This window comes from Bubalus kerabau, chromosome 7 (genome assembly GCF_029407905.1).
Source record: "Bubalus kerabau isolate K-KA32 ecotype Philippines breed swamp buffalo chromosome 7, PCC_UOA_SB_1v2, whole genome shotgun sequence".
Lineage (NCBI taxonomy): Eukaryota > Metazoa > Chordata > Mammalia > Artiodactyla > Bovidae > Bubalus > Bubalus kerabau.
The window spans coordinates 116880551-116905221 of NC_073630.1; positions in this window are offsets into that span (position 1 = coordinate 116880551).

Sequence of the window (24671 nt, forward strand, 5' to 3'; positions counted from 1 at the left end):
TATTGCTCCAGTATTCTTGCCTGGAAAATTCCACGGACAGAAGAGCCTGGTGGGCTACAGTCCATGGGGTCACAAATAGTCGGACACGTCTGAGCAACTAAGCGATTGAGCACACACACACACATACAGCGACCGTCTGGTATCAGTAGAAGCGCATTGTGAAGCCCCCAGCGCCGCCGAAGCCTGTGTATGACACCTATGATGTTTTTCCCTGTGCGCGTGTGCGTGAAGCTGCTCAGCCATGTCTGACTCTTTGTGACCCTATGGACTGTAGCCCGCCAGGCTCCTCTGTCCATGGAAAATTCTCCAGGCCAGAATAAGTCGGTGAGTGGGCCTTATTCTAGTGTTTCACCATACAGTGTGACAGTTTCTGTTAGGCTGGTGGCCAGAGGGCAAAGAATCTGACTGCAATGCAGGAGACCCCAGTTCGAGCCCTGGGTTGGGAAGATCCCCTGGAGAAGGGAAAGGCTACCCACTCCAGTATTCTGGCCTGGAGAATTCCATGGACTGCATAGTCTATGGGGTTGCAAAGATCAAACACGAATGAGCGACTTTCACTTTCATTATTATTCAGTATTATGCAACAGTCCTGGTAATCTCAGTAATAGAAGACAAAAAGAGAGATAAATTTTTTTTAGAAAGAGACAAAGCATCCCACATTTGTAGACAATACTATAACCTACCTAGGAACTCCAAGAACACCCATTTTCCAGCTGTATACCAATTAGGGGACTATTGCATCATGAATCTGACAGACAGTGATGATACAAAGCACAGTGAGGTCTGAGCAATATTGGGATACAAGATTAAAAGATGCAGTTTTAAATGCAGGAGGAGGCAAAGAGGCAAATAGAAAGTGAAAGATTCAGGAATATTTGGGGCTTCCATCATAGATAGTTGAGTGGAAACTGGTATCATTAGCTTGGATGAGAGATGGAAAATACACATCAGGTTTGGGTTCAGACAGGTTGACCAGTTCCAGAAGGAGTTGCCTTTGCCAACCAGTGGCCATAGGAGTTTGGTGGTGGGGGACAGATGGTGGGGCTTCAAGTACAGGCTCTTCTCTCTACAGAGCTGTGACCTAGGCACTTTAATCCCTCTGAGTCCTCCTTTCCTCATCTGAAGAACAGGGATACCAAACCCTCCCTTCCAGACTCTCAAGTAAAAGCATGAACAGAAAAGCACGTTGGTGGCCATTAAACACACAGGCGTGCACATACAGAGCCGGATTGAAGAAGCCCTCTGCACTTCAGTTAAAGCCTTCAGTCTCGTGAAGACAAAGTATGTCAATAATATCAACCCTTCCTGTACTTTGTTAACATTTGGCCTTCTTGGATGAGAGTTAGAAGATAGAACACAATAATGAGAAATCAAAATGACTTTACAGAGTCAAGTTTTTAACAAAATCTATATTTTCTTAGTTTTAAAAAAATAAATTGGCTCGAATTGTCCTTCGGAAATCAATACGTTGCATTTACAGAGACACTTTAGGAAAAAGGAACAGTAGGTTTTTTTAGGATCAATAGTAAATGATTTGATTCTCACCCAGACAATGAGGACATCCAAGTTAACTCTTGGGAGGTGGGAAAAAGTTGTCCTCAAAACCCAGGTTTGCCCAAGTCTTGCTCATCCTCAAGGCCCAGTGTCCCTGTCGCCCTAAGTTAGAGCAGTGTTGTATTTAAGACCACATGACTTTTTAAGGGTATCAGGAAGTAATGGGTTCATGCTCCAATTTTATCACTTTTTAGCTTTGTAATCTGCAGCAAGTCATTCAGCTTCTTTAAGCCTTGATTTCCTAATTTGTTAAATGGGAATAATAAAATATTTGCAGAGCAGAAACAGACATGCAGACTTAGAGAGCGGAGGTGTGGACACAGCGGGGACGTGGAGGGTGGGACAAACTGAGAGATTAGGATTGACATCTGTACACTGCTCCATATGTATTCATGGACAGAGGCGCCTGCTGGGCTACAGTCCACGGGTTCACAGAGTCAGACATGACTGAGAGACTTCACTTTCACTTTCACTTTCATATACACTGCTATGTGCAAACAGACAGCTAAGTGGGAACCTGCTGTAGACAGGGAGCTCAGCTCGGTGCTCAGTAATGACCTAGAGAGGTGTGATGCGGGGGAGGGAGGCCCAAGAGGGAGAGGATACACACACACACACACACACACAGCTGATTCATTTCATTGTAAGAAACTAACGCAGCATTGTAAAGAAACTAACGCAGCATTGTAAAGCAGCTCAGTTCAGTTCAGTCGCTCAGTCGTGTACGACTCTTTGCAACCCCACGAACCGCAGCACACCAGGCCTCCCTGTCCATCACCAACTCCCAGAGTCTACCCAAATCCATGTCCATTGAGTTGGTGATGCCATCCAACCATCTTATCCTCTGTCGTCCCCTTCTCCTTCGGCCTTCAATCTTCTCCAGAATCAGGATCTTTTCAAATGAGTCAGCTCTCCGCATCAGGTGGCCAAAGTATTGGAATTTCAGCTTCAACATCAGTCTCTCCAATGAATATTCAGGACTGATTTACTTTAGGACGGACTGGTTGGATCTCCTTGCCTTCCAAGGGACTCTCAAGAGTCTTCTCCAACACCACAGTTCAAAAGCATCAATTCTTTGGGGCTCAGCTTTCTTTATAGTCCATTGTAAAGCAACTATACCCCAATAAAAAAATAACAAAATGTCATAGCAACCTCGGTTAGGGTTGGGAATTTGTTTTTAAATCCATGTATCTTAGATCAGACTTCCAGTCTTAGACTCTCAGATGGAAAGCGTGCACAGGAAGCTTTTAGAGTGTGCTGCCCACAGTCGGCACTGATGGGGTGCTGAGGGATGAAGGACTGGACGGGGGATGTGCTGCACCAGGATGCAGCCACAGCAGAAGCCTCAGTTGACTCCCCGGGGAGCTCTGGAGCTGGGACAGCCCTTTAAAGTGGTCTGGAACTAGGGCAAAGGGTTGGTCCTCTGTAGCCTCTGTTCAGGGCTTCCCTGGTGGCTCAGTGGTAAAGAATCCACTGGTCAATGAAGGACACTTGGGTTCGATTACTGGGTCAGGAAGATCCCCTGGAGAAGGAGATGCAACACACTCCACTATTCTTGCCTAGGAAATCTCATGGACAAAGGAGCCCGGTGGGCTACTGTCCATGGGGTTGAAAAAGAATTGGACCTGACTTAGTGACTAAACAAAAACAACAAAGCCCCTGTCTCCACATCACTGGATGCAGGCTGCCTTCTAGAGGGAGAGTAACCCAAAGAGAGGCAGGTCTCTTTAGCTGATGACAGCTTCTGTGAACTACAAGTGTGTCAACACTAGCTAGGAGCTGGAGAAATATATTTGAAAAGATTTCCCTGTGCTATATGGTTGGTTCTAATTGGTTATCTATTTTATACATAATAGTATATACATTATATATGTATATGAAGAAGGAAATAGCAACCTACTTCAGTTTTCTTGCCTGGGAATCCCATGGGCAGAGAATCCCTGAGGGGTCTTAAAGAGTCAGACACGACTGAGCACACCCAAAGATTATGTCAATAGTTTATATATGTCAATCCCTATCTCCTAATTCATCTCACCTACCTTTCCCCACTTGATGTCTGCTCTCTACATCTGTATCGCTATTTCTGCTTTGCAAACGAGATCAGTACAATTTTTCACATACATGTTAATAGTGTTGTTTTTCAGTCACTCAGTCATGTACAACTCTCTGCAACCCCGTGGACTGCAGCATATCAGACTTCTCTGTCCTTCACTATCTTCCAGAGTTTGCTCAAACTCATGACCATTGAGTAAATGATGCCATCCAATCATCTCATCCTCTGTCGTCCCCTTCTCCTCCTGCCTTCAGTCTTTCCCAGCATCAGGGTCTTTTCAAATGAGTCGGCACTTGTCATCTGATGGACAAAATATTGGAGCTTCAGCTTCAACATCAGTCCTACCAATGAATATTCAGGGTTAATTTCCTTTAGGATTGACTGGTTTAATCTCCTTGAAGTCCAAGGGACTCTCAAGAGTCTTCTCCTGCACTAGAATTGGAAAACATCAGTGCTCAGCCTTCTGTATGGTCCAACTCTCACATCCACACATGACTACTCATAAAACCATAGCTTTGACTATACGAACCTTTGTCAGCAAGGTGATGCAGAAGGTATTAAGAAGAGGTGGCAAGAATACACAGAACTATCACATGTTAATGTATGATATTTGTTTTTCTCTTTCTAACTTACTTTGTTCTGTATGACAATCACTGCTGTATGGCAGAAATTAACACAACTTTGTAAAGCAGCTATACTACAATAAAAAATAAATAAAACTGAAGAACTGGCGGGATGACTCTAAAAGGGGATTTGAGAGGTGCAGGGCAACATCCACTATAAAATACAAAGGAAGCCACTCTTCAGATTGTAAACGATGCAAAGGTAACCACCTTCTTTGCTGATTGCTGCCCCTTCTGATGCTAGTTCCAAGCATACAGTATGTGCTTAATGCATGTGAGTTGAACACAGAGAAGAAGCATTATGTGTTAGTTATTATTATGATTAATAAGGGCTTCCCAGGTGGTCTAGTGGGAAAGAATCTGCCTGCCAATGCAGGAGACACAATAGATTCCGGTTCGATTCCTGGGTCAGGAAGATCCCCGGGAGACAGAAATGGCAATCCACTCCAGTATTCTTGCCTGGAGAATCCCAGGGACGGAGGAGCCAGGCAGGCTCCATAGGGTCGCAAAGAGTCAGACACAACTGAGCAACTGAGTGCAGCAGAGCAGCAGATTAATAAAATTCCCGGCACTTCCTAAAGGAAGGCATCTTGTACCCTCTTTACTTTGGTCTTGTCTTTCCGATTCCCTTTTTCTATTCTATCTTGCTACTTCACCATTTTAATTCAATTATTAAATCCCACACCATTCCACAAAACATGAGATAAGCCCTTAATTTTATCTCCTCACATAGTATCTGTAACTCTTCAGCTGAAACCTATAAAAAATAAGGATCTTAAAGGTATTATCGTCAGGAAGAATCCAGACTTACAATTCCATCCTCCTAGGAAGGATGGGGGAGATGACACTGGCGTCTGCATAAAAGAACTTAGGGGTGAAAGCATTGGCCAGGAGAGGAAGCATTTTCTCATGGAATCATTCCCTACCCTGCCCCTCACAAACACCCAAGAGGGTAACTCCCATTGTCAGTTCAGTCACTCAGTCGTGTCTGGCTCTTTGTGACCCCATGAACTGTAGCACACCAGGCCTCCCTGTCCATCACCAACTCCCGGAGTTTACCCAAACTCATGTCCATTGAGTTGGTGATGCCACCCAACCATCTTGTCCTCTGTCGTCCCCTTCTCCTCATTATACCCTGAATACTCATTGGAAGGACTGGTGCTGAAGCTGAAGCTCCAACACTTTAGCCACCTGATGTGAAGAGCCCACTCATGGAACAGCCTTTGATGGTGGGAAAGATTGAAGACAAAAGGCAGAGGATGAGACAGTTAGATAGCATTACTGACTCAACAGACATGAGTTTAAGCAAACTCTGGTAGATAGCGAAGGACAGGGGAGCCTGACGTGCTGCAGTCCACAGGGTTGCACAGAGTCAGACATGACTTAGTGACTGAGCAACAACAACAATACCTCCACAGCAGCCTGGACTAATGCTTCCAACACTCACCACCCTTAGAATTACTCTTTCATTGCTAGGGCTCCCACTACATGTTACATGAGACCTGGGACCGTGGGATGCCATATCTGAGACTATGCAAGGATGCATGCATATAACTACACCAATCATTTACAACAAGCGTCCTTTCTGATCAGCCTGGCCAGTCCAGTCCTGAATGCTCAGTATCCCAGCCATAGCTACTGTCAAGAATTCTGAAAATCACGTTCCTTTGCCTTCAGGGCTTAGCGCAGGTGCTGACAAATGACAGGTGCTTCTAATAGCTTGAAATGTGTACCCAAAATCTATGTGTTGAAAGCTTAACCCCTGCAACTTCAGAATGTGACTGCACCTGGAGGCAGGGTCTTTAAAAAGATGATTAAGTAAAAATGAGGCCATTGTCGTGGGTCCTTACCCAAACTGGCTGCTGTCCTTAGAAGAAGAGGAATTTTGGACCCAAAATGAGACAGCGGGGTGACTGAATGGGGACATACAGAGAAGGTAGCCATCTGTAAGCCACGGAGAAGGGCTCCAGAAGAACCAAGCCTGCCAACACTTTGATCCTGGACTTTCAGCCCTCGAAACTGTGAGAAACTAAATTTCTGTTGTTTGAGTCACCCAGTCTGTGGTATTTTGTTATGGCATCTTAGCAAAGTAATACAGTGCTTGCTGCTGCTAAATCGTTTCAGTCGTGTCCGACTCTGTGTGATCCTATAGATGGCAGCCCACCAGGCTCCGCTGACCCTGGGATTCTCCTGGCAAGAACACTGGAGTGGGTTGCCATTTCCTTCTCCAATTAGTACACTTTTATTGATTGATATATGGGTTATTTGGGTCTCAGGAAGTAAAGGGAAGACTTGATTACTTGTGATCTATGTACTGTAGCCTGCCAGGTTCCTCTGTCCATGGAATTCTCCAGACAAGAATACTGGGCTGGGTTGCCATGCCCTCCTCCAGGGGATCTTCCCAATCCAGGGATTGAACCTGAGTCTCCTGCACCACAGGCAGATTCTTTACCATCTGAGCCACCACAGAGGCCCCGATTATTTCACACACATTTCAACAAATATTTACCAACTCCTGCCATAGGCCCTGAGCTAGGTGCTGGACAACATCACAAAAATAAATAAAATGTGGCCCCACAACCCTGGTGAATGAACAATTGCTTGAAAAGAGTGAAGGAGAAATATAAAACTGGGTGGACCCAGCTGGAGAGGGAGCTGCCAGCCCAGGGGAACACTTCAGCCACAAAGGGCTCCTGGGAGCCCAGCTGATGCTCTGCTCTGATGCTGGCAGGGGCATAAAGATACAGACAGTACGTTATCCCTAAGGCCAGGTGTGTAGACCCCAGACCATAAGACAGAACTTGGCCTTGCTCAAATGTGTCTTTGCAGATCCTCTGTCTTTGGGCTCCCAGTAACTGATCACCCAGGGGGTGATGAGACGATTCGAATGTTCTGGGTCATTAAGGCTTTAAAAAGGTCATACGTCATAGAAACAACTCTCCACAAATGATCTAGCAAATTGAGCAGAGCGTCCAGTTGACACTGGAAAAGCACAGGCAACCAATTCAGTTGCCTTGGTAACCAGGCCCCTCCCCAGTCTATGATACTCTCTCTCTCTCTCTTTTTTTTAAACCACAAACATATAAAGACAGCTAGACATACAGGCAACATTTAGCTTAAGTAGCTCCACCTTAGGAAAGGGTCTTGGAAGAGGTGTGGTAGGGGTGTGCAGGGGCAAAGGAAGAGATGGTGAGGAAATAAGCTTGACTGTCAATAACTAGAATGGTATCTAGGTCTGAGTTTTCTTAGGTTCTGCATTGCATTTTCCATTGACAAGGGTTCAGTGAGTGTAAATAATTTAAATGTCTGGGAGCCCAGAGCACCCCATCGGATTTATTCCACCACTACCTCTGCAAGAAAGAAAACTCTGGCACCAGGAAAGCTCTTGCCCAAGTCAGGTGTTGGAAAATTAGCATGAGTCATGCTTGCTGCATTGATTCAAACCCCTCTTCCCCAGCATCCATCCAAAAGGGCTGAGACCACCAAAGAGAATGAAGGTGGGCCTAAGGAGAACCCGAGTTCTCTAAGCTTAGAAAACATGCCTTATAGATTTCTCTAGAACCTAGAGACCCTCACTATCTCATGTTTTAGTTCCAATTTTATTTATTTTTTAAATTAATTAATTTATTTTAATTGGAGGCTAATTACTTTACAACATTGTAGTGGCTTTTGCCATACATCAACATGAATCCGCCATGGGTGTACGTGTGTCCCCCATCCTGAACCCCCTCCCCCCTCCCTCCCCATCCCATCCGTCAGGGTCATCCCAGTGCACCAGCCCTGAGCACCCTGTCTCATGCATCGAACCTGGACTGGTGATCTATTTCACATACGATACTATACATGTTTCAACGCTATTCTCTCTCATTCCAATTTTAAATAATTCTCTTCTCTCCTCTTAAACATGAGTCTCATATTTAAGACTCCATCCTTTGAGAGCATCAGATCCTCCAGCAATTTTCTAAAAAAATAATTAAAATTAGAGTAAATGACAGTTTGTGTGTTTCCCCTAAATATTTTTTCGGTCAAATCTCCTCTCCTCTTTTCAGCCTATCACTGTAATGACTTTTCCCTTATACCTTAATCCAATCTTTCTGTTAAAAAGTAAATGAACCGGCAATGGCCAAGGTCCTGAGCTGTCAAGAAACAATGATGGAGTTGAGCAGAAAACAGCTGGTAGAAAACTTTTACAAGACACAAATGGTATATTTTATCCTACAACGTAGCCACCTCCCTCCACCACCTCCAATGCTCCCAGCCCTCCATCAGATGCCCCACTTCTCACAGACACTCCATCCATTGCTCATGAATCCAACAGCAGAGTTGAATTTTTTCAGGTTTGTTTTTGTTTTAACATCCTTGGTCATTGTATCTTATGAAGTCTTATGAACTGGAAAATCTCCCCAAACTCTCCTTTTCTTGAAGTCAAGAAAATTCATAAAACAGTCATGCATGGGAATGCACCATTAGAAGGATGAAGGTTTTCACTCAGAGGGGCTTGCGGGTGGATCCACAAAGAGGTAAAGCCAGACAAAATCAAACAGCAATGCCAAGTTGCAAAACATTTGTATTCCACTGACCTCAGTAAAAGCTGTTAATAGACATGTCCTAATTAAATCATTAAACACTTAATACTTGTAATGAGCTTGGGGAAAGAAGTTCATTGTTTCATCTCGGCATGCAGCTTAAATAAAGTTTTTTTGTTTGATCTGGCTTTACCAATCCCACTAATGTGGGGCATGACAAAACCTCTGTTTAGAGAAATGGTTAGTTAGACTCTAAGAAAGGCAGTGTGATAATGAGGATACCGGCTTTAAAGTCAAACAGATCAGTGTTCAAGTCTCATCCTACGACTTAGTGTAAGACACTTAAGCCCTCTGAAATGCAGGTACCTTACTGCCATGTGAGAGCAATCATATCCAGTTTGCAGTGTTGTTTTAAGAGTTATAAACAAGATTTTACTGCTAAAGTGCCTAACACATCCCGCAAAATGAAAATATGAATTTGAAAAAAATACATGCACCCCAATGTTATCAGCAGAATTACTTACAATATCTAAGATATGGAAGCAACCTAAGTACCCATCAACAAATGGATAAAGATTTGGTACATATATACAATGGCATACTACTCAGCCACAAAACTGAATGAAGTTTTGCCAGTTGCAACAACACAGATGGACTTGCAGGGTTTTAGACTAAGTGACATTCAGTCAGACAGAGAAAGACATACTGTATGATACAACTGATATGTGGAATCTAAAAAATACAAAAAACTAATGAACGAAAAAAGAAACAAAAAATACATATATAAGTAATAGCAACAAATAAAGTGCTTAACAGAACTGGACTGAGAAGACTCTCAATAAATTTTAGGAAAGGCGATCATAGTAATGGCAAGTGAAGTGAAAGTGGCTCAGTCATGTCCGCGTCTTTGCAACCCCATGGACTATACAGTCCATGGAATTCTCCAGGCCAGACTATGGAGTGGGTAGCCTTTCCCTTCTCCAGGGGATGTTCCCAAACCAGGGATCAAATCCAGGTCTCCCACATTGCAGGTGGATTCTTTGCCAGCTGAGCCACAAGGGAAGCCCTAGTAATGGTGGGCCACTGTTTTGATGGTGATGGAGATGATGGTAAGGATGAGAATGAGGATGGTGGTGCTGGAAAAATAGGACACAAACCAGCTATTATTCATCTGCACAGTCCCACTGAATAGGCTCCTCAACTTGCAGAGTTGAAAAAGTAAAAGCAAGTGCCACCCAGCCACCAATTCTGAGCCAGAGTCAGGACAGGACAGACCAGAGAGAGAATTGATGCTCACACAGAGGAGAGCTTCGCCTCCAATAATTACGTCTTCTCAGGGCAATGATCCCCCAGCACGATGCGTTCGTAAATCAAGGCATCACTTACCGGGTCCATCCTCAGACCTGTCTACACTACAAAACCAGCGATTGCGTGCCTGGGTTCTCATCTGTTTCAGCCCAGATGCTTTACAGGGATCTGAATCCATCAGCGATTTCTCAGCTCTCTGAGACAAGGAAGTCTACCTCAATACAAACTTGCAAAAATGAATCTTTGATGCTTGATTCATATTTGCATTAACAATTTAAAATAGAAATAGTGGCTTTTTGTAAACAAGAGGTTCAGTGGAGGCTGGGGAGATGGAATACTAAGGTGAGTTTTGCATGAGGGGTGGTGGTAATAAATGTCACCAAGTGAGAAATATTCGAGCCCTATTCTCAGAAACTGGAGGCAGTAGCTCAAGGCAGGAAAACCACAATAATTATATTGCTCAGAAGCTAACAGCACACATAAATCTGGTGCATTAAGCTCCAGCCCATGGATTCGCTTTCCAAATAGCATTTCAGCAGCATCGTTTCTGGGAGCTAGAATCCCCTCTTTCTGTCTAGAGATTTCAGGTAAATTGTGCCCCTGCAAAAGGTAATTCCTATCAGACTTTTTTCTTGCTTTGCTTGTTTTTTTGTTTAGGCAACACAGGTCCCACAGTTTACCTGGTAAATTCTCAGCCACAAGGAAGGAGAAAGGCAGATGGTGCTTGGCTTGGGGTCTCTTTGCTGCCAGTGGCCAATGGGTGCGTGATTTCTCCCTGCTCCATCCCAGACAAGTCCCACTTGAACCTGGGCTTATGTCATAAACCTCAGAAAAGCTCTGCTCAGGCAATTTCCAAGTTACTAAACGGGTCTCCTCAGTCACCTGGCTTTAAGACGTCACTGGGAGATCATGCCGGCGTCTGAGTGTATCTACGAAAATGCATTCATAATCTGTCACGCTGAAGGAAGGGATTGGCCTGTGTCTGGGAAAAGCTCAGTTTCACAGCATGAATGCTGGAGAGACAGGAAGGAACCTTAAAGTCACACACTTCTGAAATGCAAAGACAAATGGTAAGCATTCCGTTTAGTGGTAGGTTTTACACATTGGAGTAAATTGAAGCTATTGGATTTGGTAGCAATCACAGCTTCCTGGTGGCTCAGACCATTAAGAATCTGCCTGCAATGCAGGAGATGTGAGTTTGATCCCCAGGTCAGGAAGATCCCCTGGAGAAGGGAACAGCAACCCACTCCAGTATTCTTGCCTGGAGAATTCCATGGACAAAGGAGTCTGATGGGCTACAGTCATGGGATCACAAAGAGTCAGACAGGACTCTTTCTGTGTTGAGACCCAGGACCAAACAGAAGCCAGTGGTGTGAAGACACTGCGTGAGGGTCAGATAGAGAAGGTGCCTGGGGCTGGGGCAGGGCAGACCCATCCCTCCCCCATCTGATCTGCCCCCCAACCGATTCCCAGTGCCCCTTGCTGTCACCCCACAAGAATATGATAACACTCGGAAACTTGAAAGAACATGAGGCAGGATAAGTGAGTCCAGGAGGGTAAACTGTGGAATATGTCACAATTGCATTTATTCTGAGGTCGTGTCAATATCACAGTTGGCTCAAGATCAAGACCCAAATTAAACATAAACTAAGAGCACCATCTCATAGAGCCTCTACTCCCACCAGAGTGGCTCTTCCGCAGCTACCCCGAGGTATTTTCTAAGGGACACCTTTGCCAAGCATGTTGTTGATGTTTAGTCCCTAGGTCATGTCTGACTCTTTGTGACCCCATGGACTGTAGCCCACCAGGCTTCTTTGTCCATGGGATTCTCCAGGCAAGAACATTGGAGTGGGTTGCCATTTCTTCCTCCAAGGGATCTTCCCAACCCAGGGATAAAACCCATGTCTCCTGCGTCCCTTGCATTGGCAGGTGGATTCTTTACCTCTGAGCCACCAGGGAAGCCTGAATTACAGCATGTCTTATAATTTCTTTATTTTTTAAGGCTGAAAAATATTCTTTTGTATGCAGACACCACACTGTTTTTAACCATTCGTCTGTGGATGGACATTTAGTTTGCTTTGAAATTTTGATGACTTTGAACAATACTGAAATGAATATTCGGAGAAGGCAATGGCACCCCACTCCAGTACTCTTGCCTGGAAAATCCCATGGACGGAGGAGCCTGGTAGGCTGTGGTCCATGGGGTCGCTAGAGTCGGACACAACTGAGCAACTTCACTTTCACTTTTCACTTTCATGCATTGGAGAAGGAAATGGCAACCCACTCCAGTGTTCTTGCCTGGAGAATCCCAGGGACGGGGGAGCCTGGTGGGCTGCCGTCTATGGGGTCGCACAGAGTCAGACACGACTGAAGCGACTTAGCAGCAATGAATAGAGTTGTATAAATATCAGTTCTTGTCCCTGCTTTCAACTGTTCAGGGTATACACTCAAAAGTAAAATTGATGTCTCCATTTTCCTGACTCCTGCTTCCATCTCTCAAATGGTCTTGATGTCAGGCCCAGAGAAGAGTGTCTTCTGGGACTCTGCAAACCCCGCAACGGACCAGGCTGCCACTTCCATTTCTGTAAGTTGTTGCCGTTCAGTGGCTCAGTCATGTCCAACTCTTTGCGACCCCATGGACTTCAGCAAGCCAGGCTTCAGCCATCTCCCTGAGCTTGCTCAAACTCATGTCCATTCTATGAGCTGGCCTTTCTCAAAAGACCTTGGCTGGGAGGGGCCTGGAACTCTACGCATACATCAACCTGGAAAAGGGTATTTTCCTAAGTTTCCCGAAGTTTCTCTGGCTGCAACTCATGTCCTTCCATGATCCTAACTGGATCTCATCTGGGTCCAAGCTGTGTCTGCTCCCCTCACGCTTACTCTTTGCTCCAGAGCATCTTTGAAGAGCTGTTTCTTCCTGCCTCTCAGTCCTAGTTCCTTCCAAGGGCCTCCATGGTCTTTCATACAAAGACAAATGAAAACATACCTCCTCAGATAAGACCTTCTCCTCCTAACTAGCATGATGCATCCAGCCCAGGAAATTTGTATTTGAGAAAAATGTTGAACTCCTCCAAACCTTAAAATTCAACATTCAAAAAACTAAGATCATGGCTTCTGGTCCCATCATTTCATGTAAAAATAGTTGGGGAAAAAGTGGAAACAGTGGCCAGTTTTATTTTGGGGGGCTTCAAAATCACTATGGACAGTAACTGCTGCCATGAAATCAAAAGATGCTTACTCCTTGGAAGGAGAGCTGTGACAAAGACAGTGCGTTTAAAAGCAGAGACATCACTTGGGCAACAAAGGTCCATCTAGTCAAAGCTATGGCTTTTCCAGTAGTCATGTACGGAGGTGAGAGCTGGACCATACAGAAGGCTGAGTGCTGAAGAACTGATGCTTTCAAATTGTGGTGCTGGAGAAGACTCTGAGTCCCTTGGACAGCAAGGAGATCAAACCAGTCAATTCTAAAGGCAATCAACTCTGAATATTCATTGGAAGGACTGATGCTGAAGCTAAGACACTTTGGCCACTTGATTCGAAGAGCTGACTCACTGGGAAAGACCCTGACGCTGGGAAAGATTGATGGCAGGAGGAGAAGCGGGTAGCAGGAGATGAGATGGTTGGATGGCATCATCGATTCAATGTATCTGAGTTTGAGCAAACTCTGGGAGATAGTGAAGGACAGAGGAGCCTGACGTGCTGCCATCCACGGGGTTGCAAACAGTCAGACATGACTTAGCAACTGAACAACAACGACTTCCAAACCATGTGAGAATCCAGTGCTAATATCCCACAGAGTAGGGAATCCAACCATTCCACAATAATAATTATCACTCAATACTTTTTTAGAACAGTGAAAGTGCCACTCTCTTGTATAGCTGAAAGTCCTTTACAGACTCCAGCACTGAAGCTTGGATCAAAGGCAGCAAGCGCTCTTATTGATCAACACTTTCTGATAGGAAAGTCAGGGAGCTTCTGCAGCTCGGCTTAGTGATTTCACCAGGATTATGAAACACCTCAAAAGAATTAGGTTGAAAACGTAAGGATCAAGAAGAGGCAAAAATAATTTTATCCTTTGGGAATTCAGCATGTGTTCTTTTTGTTTGTTTGTTTGTTTTTTGCTGTAGCAAGTTGCCGAAAATTTCGTATTTTATTTAAAAGCACATTTTTTTTTTTTTTTATTGCAGCATGTGGCATTCAGGATTTTAGTTCTCTGACCAGAGATCAAACCCATCCCTTGGTGGAGCCCTAACTACTGGACCACCAGGGAAGGCCCATAAACACTTTATCATGCACTTCTGAAGGTCAAGAGTCTAACATAGGCCTTACTGGGCTAAAACCAAGGTGTCATAGGGCTGTGTCCCTCTTCAGAGGATCTAAGAAAGAATTTTTTTTTTCTTGCCTTTTTCAGCTTCTAGGGGCCACCTACATGCCTTGGCTTGCTGGCTGCTTCCTGCATCTTCAAAATCAACCAAGTTGCATGTCTCCCACCCTTCTTTTGCAACAATGCGTCTCTCTGATTTTGCTCTATGTCCCTCTTCCACTTATAAGGACCCTTGAGATTACATGGGGCACACTCAGAAAATCCAGCATCATCTCCTTATATTAAGGATGATGAACAGCAGCCTTAATTCTGCCTACGACCTCAGTTTGCCATTGCCATGTAACCTAACACGTTCACAGGTTCCAGGAAATAGGACAGGACATCTTTGGAGGACCATTATTCCATCTTCCATAGCATGTAATGTAAAAGCTGAAAACAAGCCAGACACAAGCCCAAAAGGAGATGCTAATTTTTATGTGAAATCTTTTGGTTCTTAAATGTCAGCAGCCAAATCAAGTTGTTGCTATTGCTGAGTCTATCAGTCATGTCAGACTCTTTGCAACCCTATGGACTGTAGTCTGCCAGACTCCTCTGTCCATGGAATTTCCGAGGCACAGTTAGTGAAGTGGGTTTTCTTCTCCAGGGCATCTTCCCAACCTAGGAATCGAACCCATATCTCCTACATTGGCAGGCAGATTCTCTACTGCTGAGCCACCAGGGATGCTCACCAGATCAAGTTAAAGCCAAACAAACCCAGTTCAAGTCAAACTCCTCTAGAGCTCACATTTGCCTGTGGGCTGTAGCTTGTGACTTTTTGCCTTATTGTACATGGGCAGTGATTCCTAACCTTTTTTTCACTACCAAAAGTCCCTTTTGCTATCTCCTACCTAGAACCCCAGATTTTAATAGGGTCAAATAAATAAATAAATGCTATTTATTAAATAATGATTCATTTTCCAAAGTTTTATTAACCAAAGAAAAAGATTAATATCTGTCTTCTGTAAGAACAGCCGGAGATAGGGCTTATTAATAGTAAAAGCCAATGTGAATCTATGAAGAAATGATACAAATGAGCTTCCTTACGAAACAGAGACTTACAGTCACAGAGAATGGACTTAAAGTTGCCAGGGTGGAAGGATGAGGGGGAGAGATAATTAGGGAGTTTGCGATGGACACATACTTACTGATTTGTCAGGTCTAGTGAGGTGGATGGACCTAGAACCTGCTACACAGAGTGAAGGAGGTCAGAAAGAGGAAAACAAATATCATGTTATCGTTCAGTTGCCAATCATGTCCGACTCTTTGCAACCCCGCGGACTACAACATGCCCAGCCTCCCTGTCCCTCACCATCTCCCATAGTTTGCCCAAGCTCATGTCCATGGAATTGGTGATGCCATCGAACCATATTAACCCATACATATGGAATCTAGAAAAATGGTATGGATGAACCTATTTTCAGGGCAGGAACAGAGACACAGACATAGAGAATAGACTTGGATGCTGCAGGGGAAGGAGAGGGTGGGATGAATTGAGAGAGTAGCACTGAGACACACACACTACCATTTGTAAAACAGATAGTCAATGGGAATTTGCCATGTAACACCGGGTGCTCTACCCTGTAACAACCTGGAGGGGTGGGGTGAGGTGGGGGATGGAAGGGAGATTCAGGAGGGAGAGGACATATGCATGCATATGGTGTATACTTATGGCTAAGTCAGGTACCATGGCAGAAGCCAACACAATACTGGGAAGCAATTATCCTCCAATTAAAAAACAAAGTTCAAAAAATAATAAACAAAAATAAAGCAAAATGGATACCCAACAAGGTCCTACTCTACAGCACAGGTAAATCTGCTCAATGTTATGTAGCAGCCTGGATGGGAGCGGAGTTATAGGAAGAATGGATACCTGTGTATATACGGCTGAGTCCCTTTGCTGTTCACCTGAACCTACTACAACACTGTTAATCGGCTATAGCCCAATACAAAATAAAAAGTTAAAAAGTAATAATAATATTTTAAAAGTCAATGTAGCTCTTTCCATATATCTCACCCCCCAAGAGTGTTCCTTGTTCCAAGACGAACATAGAAACTTACATTACTGTATGTAAAATAGATAGACAACAGGAATTTGCTGTATGGCTCAGGAAACTCAAACAGGGGCTCTGTATCAACCTAGAGGGGTGGGATGGGGAAGGGGCTGGGAGGGGAGTCAGACTCTGATGATCTGGATGAGGAAGACTGAATGTTTAGACAGTGATGATGACTGGAGAAGAAGCATCTGTGAAAGAGAATCTGTACGATCCCAAGTCATCCTGACCCGGATGGACCAGGAGCAAGCACGGACCAGCACTGGCAAAAGTTTCACCACCCAGAAGCAAGCAGAGCCTCTATCCCAGACTACCAAGGATGACTCAGGGGAGGAAGATTCTGGTGCAGGAGGATCTGTTGTGACGCCAGTGGACGTAGACCTGAGCCTGGTTTCAAACATGTTAGAGTCCTACAGTTCCCAAGCTGGACTGGCAGGATCTGCTTCCAACCTTTTCCAAAGCATGAGTGTGCAGCTCCCTGACAACGCTGATCACAGACCCACAAGTAAGCCAACGAAAGATTAGCCAGCCAACCTAGCCTCTCTTTTTTCTTCTTGAATAAATATTGAGTAAAAAAACAAAAAAAGGCAGTGTAAATTGAGCACTTGCTGACTGCAGGCGCCATGCTGAGTGCTTTCTGTGCATTAACTCTCTGAGTCCTCACAGCAGTTCTGTGACATCAGGACTATTTTCCCCAGTTTTAATCAATGTGAAAATCGAGGCTCAAAGAGCTACATCCTCAAAGTCACATGTTCAGTGAAAGGCCAAACCATAATTCAAACCCAGTTCTGACAGCAGGAACCATACTTTTAATCACTGTTATTCTGCCAATACACTCCTAACAAAAGGAAAAAAAAATAGTTTCATGTGTTTGTGCTGCTGCTGCTGCTAAGTCACTTCAGTCGTGTCCGACTCTGCGCGATCCCATAGACGGCAGCCCACCAGGCTCCCCCGTCCCTGGGATTCTCCAGGCAAGAACACTGGAGTGGGTTGCCATTTCCTTCTCCAATGCATGAAAGTGAAAAGTGAAAGTGAAGTCGCTCAGTCGTGTCTGACTCTTCGAGACCCCATGGACTGCAGCCTACCAGGCTCCTTCATCCATGGGATTTTCCAGGCAAGAGTACTGGAGTGGGGTGCCATCGCCTTCTCCAGTCTGTGCTGCCTAATGGTAGGCAAATGGGTGTTAGTTTCTTTGGGGCATTGAGAATACTATGGTTTTGTGTCACTGTTGGGTCCTTTGGCCGCCACAGAGGGCCATCCAGGAGTAGGGTTTGAAACAATTCAAGCTATAAAGCAGTGACATACAGATTCTCTTCTATCAGGTGAAGAAATTACCAAGGTCATCTAAAAATTATCACTTCAGAGCTACAAAAATTGCATAATAGATTGGCCATCATACACAGGAGACTCCAACCATATAAAAAACAGAACAACAACAACAACAACAAAACCTTAAAAGAAACCCTATTTCTGGAGAGACTTTCCCCACAGCTTGAATTTCAGAGTTAAACAACTGCTGAAGACATCTGACTTCTTGACGGCTCAGCTGTCCTGCCCCCGCCTGGGGCGGTTCCTTATGGTTCCTAGAGGCCGCTGCACCTGGAGCAGGTGGACCTCATCTGTCTTAGAGTTATCTGATGCGCAATATGATTGAAAATGTAGTACAATACTGTATATACAAACACAAGCACAGTTATCAGTCACCCTCAGCTTCCCTGGTCCAGATGTTAGTTTCTGAATTTCGACCTGCAGAACTCAAAGGACGGTCACTTAGATGTCTCCAAGAGTCAAGTCCAAGGCTTAGAAATAAGTCCAGTGTGCGTATGTGTGTGCTGAGTCATGCCCCTCTTATCCATGAAAATCTTCAGGCAAGAACACTGGTGTGGGTTGCCATTTCCTCCTCAAGGGGATCTTCCCAACCCATGGATGAAACCCACGTCTCTTGCACTGGCAGGTGGGTTCTTTACCACTGGTGCCACCTGGGAAGCCTGAAATAAGTCTAGAGCCAGTCCTGAAGACAGATGGACGAAGGGAAGGAGCGAGAGGGGGGGATGGAAGGAAGGAAGGGAGGGAAGGAGAGGGAGAGAGAAGGAAGAAAATAACCATGTATCTTAATTCAGGAAACACGCTGGAGCGCTAGTCTTCATAACCAGTTTTCTTACTGCAGGCACAGAGAAGATTACACTTCCTTACCTTTTTTGGAGGTAGGTGGACTCATATAACAAGTCTGCTTTGACATCTTCAACTGCTGGCATAGCCCCCTCTGTGTTCTCTTCCCTTGCTGGGATAATCATACTGGAATCAGAAGGCTTGTGGTGAGATGGAGGAGCCACTCCCCTAAAGCTTTGTTCTGCAGAGTGGTCCAAATGCTCAGTGGACTTGAATGAGCAAGAAATATACTTTGGTTTCTTAAGCCGCTGAGATTTAGGGGGTGTTTTATTAATGCAACATCACTTATCTTAACTTGACTAATATAAGAATTTAAAGGCAAAGCTTACCAGAGCCAACTTGCAACATATTTTAATGTTATGAAACGAAGTTGCACACTGGCTGGGACCTAATCAGGGATCAATAAACACTTGTTGAATGTTGCCCAACTGGTTTCCCTCAGCCACTATTTAGCAGTGATACATCTACCAGTGATACCTCAGTTCTTATTCAAAATCTCCCTCCCACTGCTCTCTACCTCACATCTCCCTTCTTCCTTTGCCACTCAATAAATGTTAGCTATTGGTGGTAACGACAGTTACCATTTATTATTAACATTTATTAGCACAGTTAGCATTTTATTTTTCCTCCCAACCTCCATCCTTACCATTTTAATTACAAGCATTTCCCTCCCCTCACCCTGTCCTTGCTCCTCCCTACTCCCCAATTCTGCCCAACCTTTAACAACCAGCTCAGGTTGCATCTTCTCCAAGATGTGACTTTTCCATCCAACTTGATCTCTTCACTCTATTGTACATAATTATTGCTCTGAGTTGTTGTTCAGTCACTCAGTTGTGCCTGACTCTTTGCGGCACCATGGACTGCAGCATGCCAGGCTTCCCTGTCCTTCACCATCTCCCAGAGCTTGCTCAAACTCCTGTCCATCAAGTCAGTGATGGCATCCAACCATCTTATCCTCTGCCATCCCCTTCTCCTCCTGCCTTCAATCTTTCCCAGCATCAGGTTCTTTTCCGATGAATTCGCTTTTTGCATCAGGTGGCCAAAGTATTAGAGCTTCAGCTTCCGTCCTCCCAATGAATATTCAGGGTTGTCTACCCAAGAAAATACATTTCCCTTCTACCTAAACTACTTCCAGTAGGATTTTTGTCACTTGCAGTCAAGAATCCTGACAAATCCAAAAAATTACCTCTGAGAAAAGCTTAATTCACAAGTTCGGCAAACTTGTCTGAGCACCCATTATGTGAGGTTACAGCTCCACAACACAGAACAGATGTGGGAAGAGATGTGATTGATGAAAAAGTTGTTCATATTATTTATCACTGAGAGGGACTACTAAGATACTCGCATTTGCATTTGGAAACAAGATCTTGCAGCCAAAACCTGTGAGGCCAGAAGCAGAGCCTAAACATGGACCAGAGCCTGTAGTCTTCCTATGAACCCACTGTGTCAATTTCACTCACCCCATCTCCCAGTCACAGCCCATACACCCACCCAGCACTCCAAGCTGCCCAGATTTCAACACCTTTTGCAACAGAATGTTAAGCTTGCATGTTCACCAGGAGGATAGATTTTTGCACCCAGCATACTTGGAAAGCAGGATAAACCTGGGATGATATTCTAAATATTTAACAACCAGATCTGCATGGGCATAGATCAATAGAACAGAGGCTGGATATCAACAACTCTACATTCAAATATAAGTCTCCAGGCAGAGTGGATGAAGAAACCAGGACTCCACATTCCAGGGAAAGCTCAGGACTGGGGACTGAGAGAACCTCACTGGGTTGACACCGAGGAAACTGAAGAAGAGACTTCTGGTTGTGCCTCAGCCCGTCCGTCACTCAGCCAGCCATCAACCGGCAGGAGGAACAAGCCTCTCCACCATGGTATTTTTATAGGCTTCTGCTTCAAGTTAGCCCCCACTGCTTCATGAGATGTGAGCATCCGTAAATCAGAGTAGAGCCAACAAAAGCCAAGGCCCTCTGCCGCAGGTCCCTTACTGTCTCCGCCGGAACACTATGCATTAAGTATTCCAAACACAGTCAAGACCTTGCATGTTGCAATTTCTGCATTTCAAAGAATCAGAGTCCAGCAGGTTTTTTTTTTTAAACGGCTCTAAACTAAGTTAACTCTTCATTCAGACCCTTGAGGAAATAAATGGCGAAGAAGGCCAGTGAGTTCTTGATGAACAGCAAAATATTTTAATTGTCCTTTGAGTAGAGTTCTTTTGGTCAGTCTCTTTACTCATGCCGTCTCTCTCCCTTACCCAGGAGTAGAGTCCAGAAAAATTCTCTAACCCTAACCCTAAAAGCTTTCTTCTGCAAAAACAAATATCATAAAAAGCAGAGACATTACTTTGCCAACAAAGGTTCATCTAGTCAAGGCTATGGTTTTTCCAGTGGTCATGTATGGATGTGAGAGTTGGACTGTGAAGAAAGCTGAGTGCCAAAGAATTGATGCTTTTGAACTGTGGTGTTGGAGAAGACTCCTGAGAGTCCCTTGGACTGCAAGGAGATCCAATCAGTCCATTCTAAAGGAGATCAGTCCTGGGTGTTCTTTGGAAGGACTGATGCTAAAGCTGAAACTCCAATACTTTGGCCACCTCATGCAAAGAGTTGACTCATTGGAAAAGACCCTGATGCTGGCAGGGATTAGGGGCAGGAGGAGAAGGGGATGACAGAGGATGAGATGGCTGGATGGCATCACTGACTCAATGGACATGAGTTTGAGTGAACTCCGGGGAATGGTGATGGACAGGGAGGCCTGGGGTGCTGCAATTCATGGAGTTGCAAAGAGTCGGACACAACTGAGTGACTGAACTGAACTGAATACACATATATACATATGTATATGTATATATATGGACTCTAGAAAGATGGTACTGATGAACCTATTTGCAGGGCAGGAATGGAGATTCAGACATAGAGAACAGACTTATGGACATGGGGGTAGAGGTGAGGAAGGAGAGAGTGGGATGAGTGGACAAAGGAGCATGGAAGCATACACACTACCATATGTAAAATAGGTGGCTGGTGGGAATTTTACTATATGACTCAGGAAACTCAAACTGGGGCTCTGTAACAACCTAGAGGGGTGGGAGATAGGAGGGAGGTCCAAGAGGGAATGGACATATGTACACATATGGTTGACTCATGTTGCTCTGTGGTAGAAACCAACACACTATTGTGGAGCAATAATCCTTCAGTTAAAAATAAGTATTAAAAAAAAAAAAAAAGCTCCCTTCTCTAGCTCTAATCATCCCCTAACTCTCCCTGCTTTCCTTTGCCCAGAGCTTCCCAATCATCACAGAGGCTCAGAAACCTTTCCCTCCTCCCCTCTTCCCATCACACTGCCTCCTGCTGCCATCAGGCCCCACAGCAACCTTCAATAGAGTGGAAGCCCTTGCTTCCACTTCCCTCTTGCAGCTGAGAGGACCAGGGCCTCTGTACCACCCAACTCACTCTCACACCCCACAGGAGGGAGGTTGGGAAGCCCCCTGCTGTTTGCAAAAGAAATTCAAGAGGAGACTCCCAAGAGTGGACTGTCCATCTCTTTGTACCCGTCTGCATTTCAAGCCACCTTGCACAGTTTTCCTAGTGTTTCTCATCCCCAGTCCTTACAGATGCTTTATTTTGTACCTCGAGGCACCCTTACACAACTCCTGCCAGCAGGCCCTCTAACCAGGGCCCGCTGTGTGGCCTTCACTAAGTCATACTCCCTGCTGACTTGTGAGGATATCTACAAGGGACCGGATTAATCTTTCTTTTTCATTCTCTTTTCATCTGAGCTCTGGAAGAACAGAAGACCTCAGAAGAAGAACATGCCATGTGTTGCCTGATTTAAGGAGCCCTGTCCTAGGAATTGGGAAACATGAGTTCTGGTCCCAACCCAGCAATCACAAGCTAGATGACTCTGAACCCACCAGTTCCTTTCTCCAAGCCTCAGGAGGAGAGAAATGTAAGCAGATGACTTTTTTTCATGTTTATTTATTAATTGGGATTGATCATATGATTGATTGCACTTGAGAAAAAAAAAAATCCAGTGGCTAAAAAATATTTGAAAAATACTGCAAGTTCCTTCCACCTCTCATTGTCCAATAGCCTGTGATTTCTCTCCACTGACCTCCGTTTATAGAGGAAGTCTGCCATGGGCAATGTGTTTTCATTTTTGAAATCAATCAGAGAATGATAAGCAACCACAACTGAACTTTGTTAAGCGCTCTAATTGGGAGATGTCTTAGGGAAAAATCATTACCCTAGATCGGGGATTAAACAATGGATGCCATTTCCTCTCTGGCAGTGCTGGTCGCCCTGCTCAGCATCTCTCAGAGTGGCTATGTTTAGGTGGCCTTGGTCCTCTGGGCTCCAACAAATCCACTGTCACCACCCTGAGGACAAATGTCCTGTACTATGGCCACAAAATAATCACAGGAGAAAAACCCATTCTCATGGGAGAATAAGGTTCTGCAGGGCACCTGAAGACCAGGGGCAGGCAGTGACTAAAGGGGAAAGTTGGGGGTGGGAGAGGACTTGGTTCTTACCCAGAGGCAGGCAGACAACCCATAAAACCTCCTCCTTCCATCCCTCCACCACCATTCACCTTCCCCTACTTTGATCCTTCCACTGTCTTCAACTGAGCCTTGCTGTGTCTCCCATCAGCAGTTCAGGCATTACTGAAAACCAAAGTTTAGGAAATGCTCAAGATTTTTGTGATAAAATTATAAAAGCAAAATGTAAGGAAGCATTCTGAAGGTCCAAAAAAAAACAATTTTTAAGATAACTTTGGCTCCTCTTTTAAATTACTTTTATAAGGAATTTAAAATAATATAGGACACCTTACATTATATTAAAAAATTAACTCAAAAAATGGGTCAAAGGTCTAAACATAAGAGCTAAAGCTGCTGCTGCTGCTGCTGCTGCTGCTAAGTCGCTTCAGTCGTGTCCGACTCTGTGCGACCCCATAGACGGCAGCCCACCAGGCTCCCCCATCCCTGGGATTCTCCAGACAAGAACACTGGAGTGGGCTGCCATGTCCTTCTCCAATGCATGAAAGTGAAAAGTGAAAGTGAAGTCGCTCAGTCGTTTCCGACTCTTAGCGACCCCATGGACTGCAGCCTACCAGGCTCCTCCGTCCATGGGATTTTCCAGGCAAGAGTACTGGAGTGGGTTGCCATTGCTTTCTCCTAAGAGCTAAAGCTAGAAACGCTTAAAAGAAAATATAGGTCAATATCTTCACAACATTGGTTTTGGCAATGATCTCTTGGCTATAACACCAAAAGCACTGACAGCAAAAGTAAAAATAGATAAATAGGACTTAGACAAAATTTAAAACCTTTGTGCATCAAAGGACACTATCAACAGAGTGAATAGACAATCCATGGAATGGGAAAAACATTTGCAAATTATAAATCTGATAAGAGATCAATATCTAGAATATATAAAGAACTCCTGTATGTGCATATCCTGTTGCTAAGTCATATCCAACTCTTTCTGACCCTATGGACTATAGCCCACAAGGCTCCTCTGTCCATGGGATTCTCCAGGCAAGAATATTGGAGTGGGTTGCCATTTCCTTCTCCAGGGAACCTTCCAAACTCAGGGATCAAACACATGTCTCCCATGTCTCCTGCACTGGTCCACGGATTCTTTACCACTGAGCCACCAACTCAACAAAAACAACAAAAAGCCAGTTAAGTAAATGGGCAAGAACTTTAGGCATATTCCCAAAAGATGATACACAAATGTCCAACATGCATGCCTGTGAAAAGATGCTCAACACCACTAATCATCAGGGAAATGCAAATTAAAATAAAAATTAGATATCAGTTTATCCATTAGGATGACTATTATCAAAAAATAAATAACCCTGCAGTTATTATAGCAAGTATTGGGGAGGATGTGGAGAAATTGGAACTCTTGTGCATCATCAATAGGAATTTTAAATGGTGTATCTACTGTAGAAAGCAATATGATAGTTCCTCAAAAAATTAAAAGTAGAATCACAGTATGAATCCAGCAATATCAC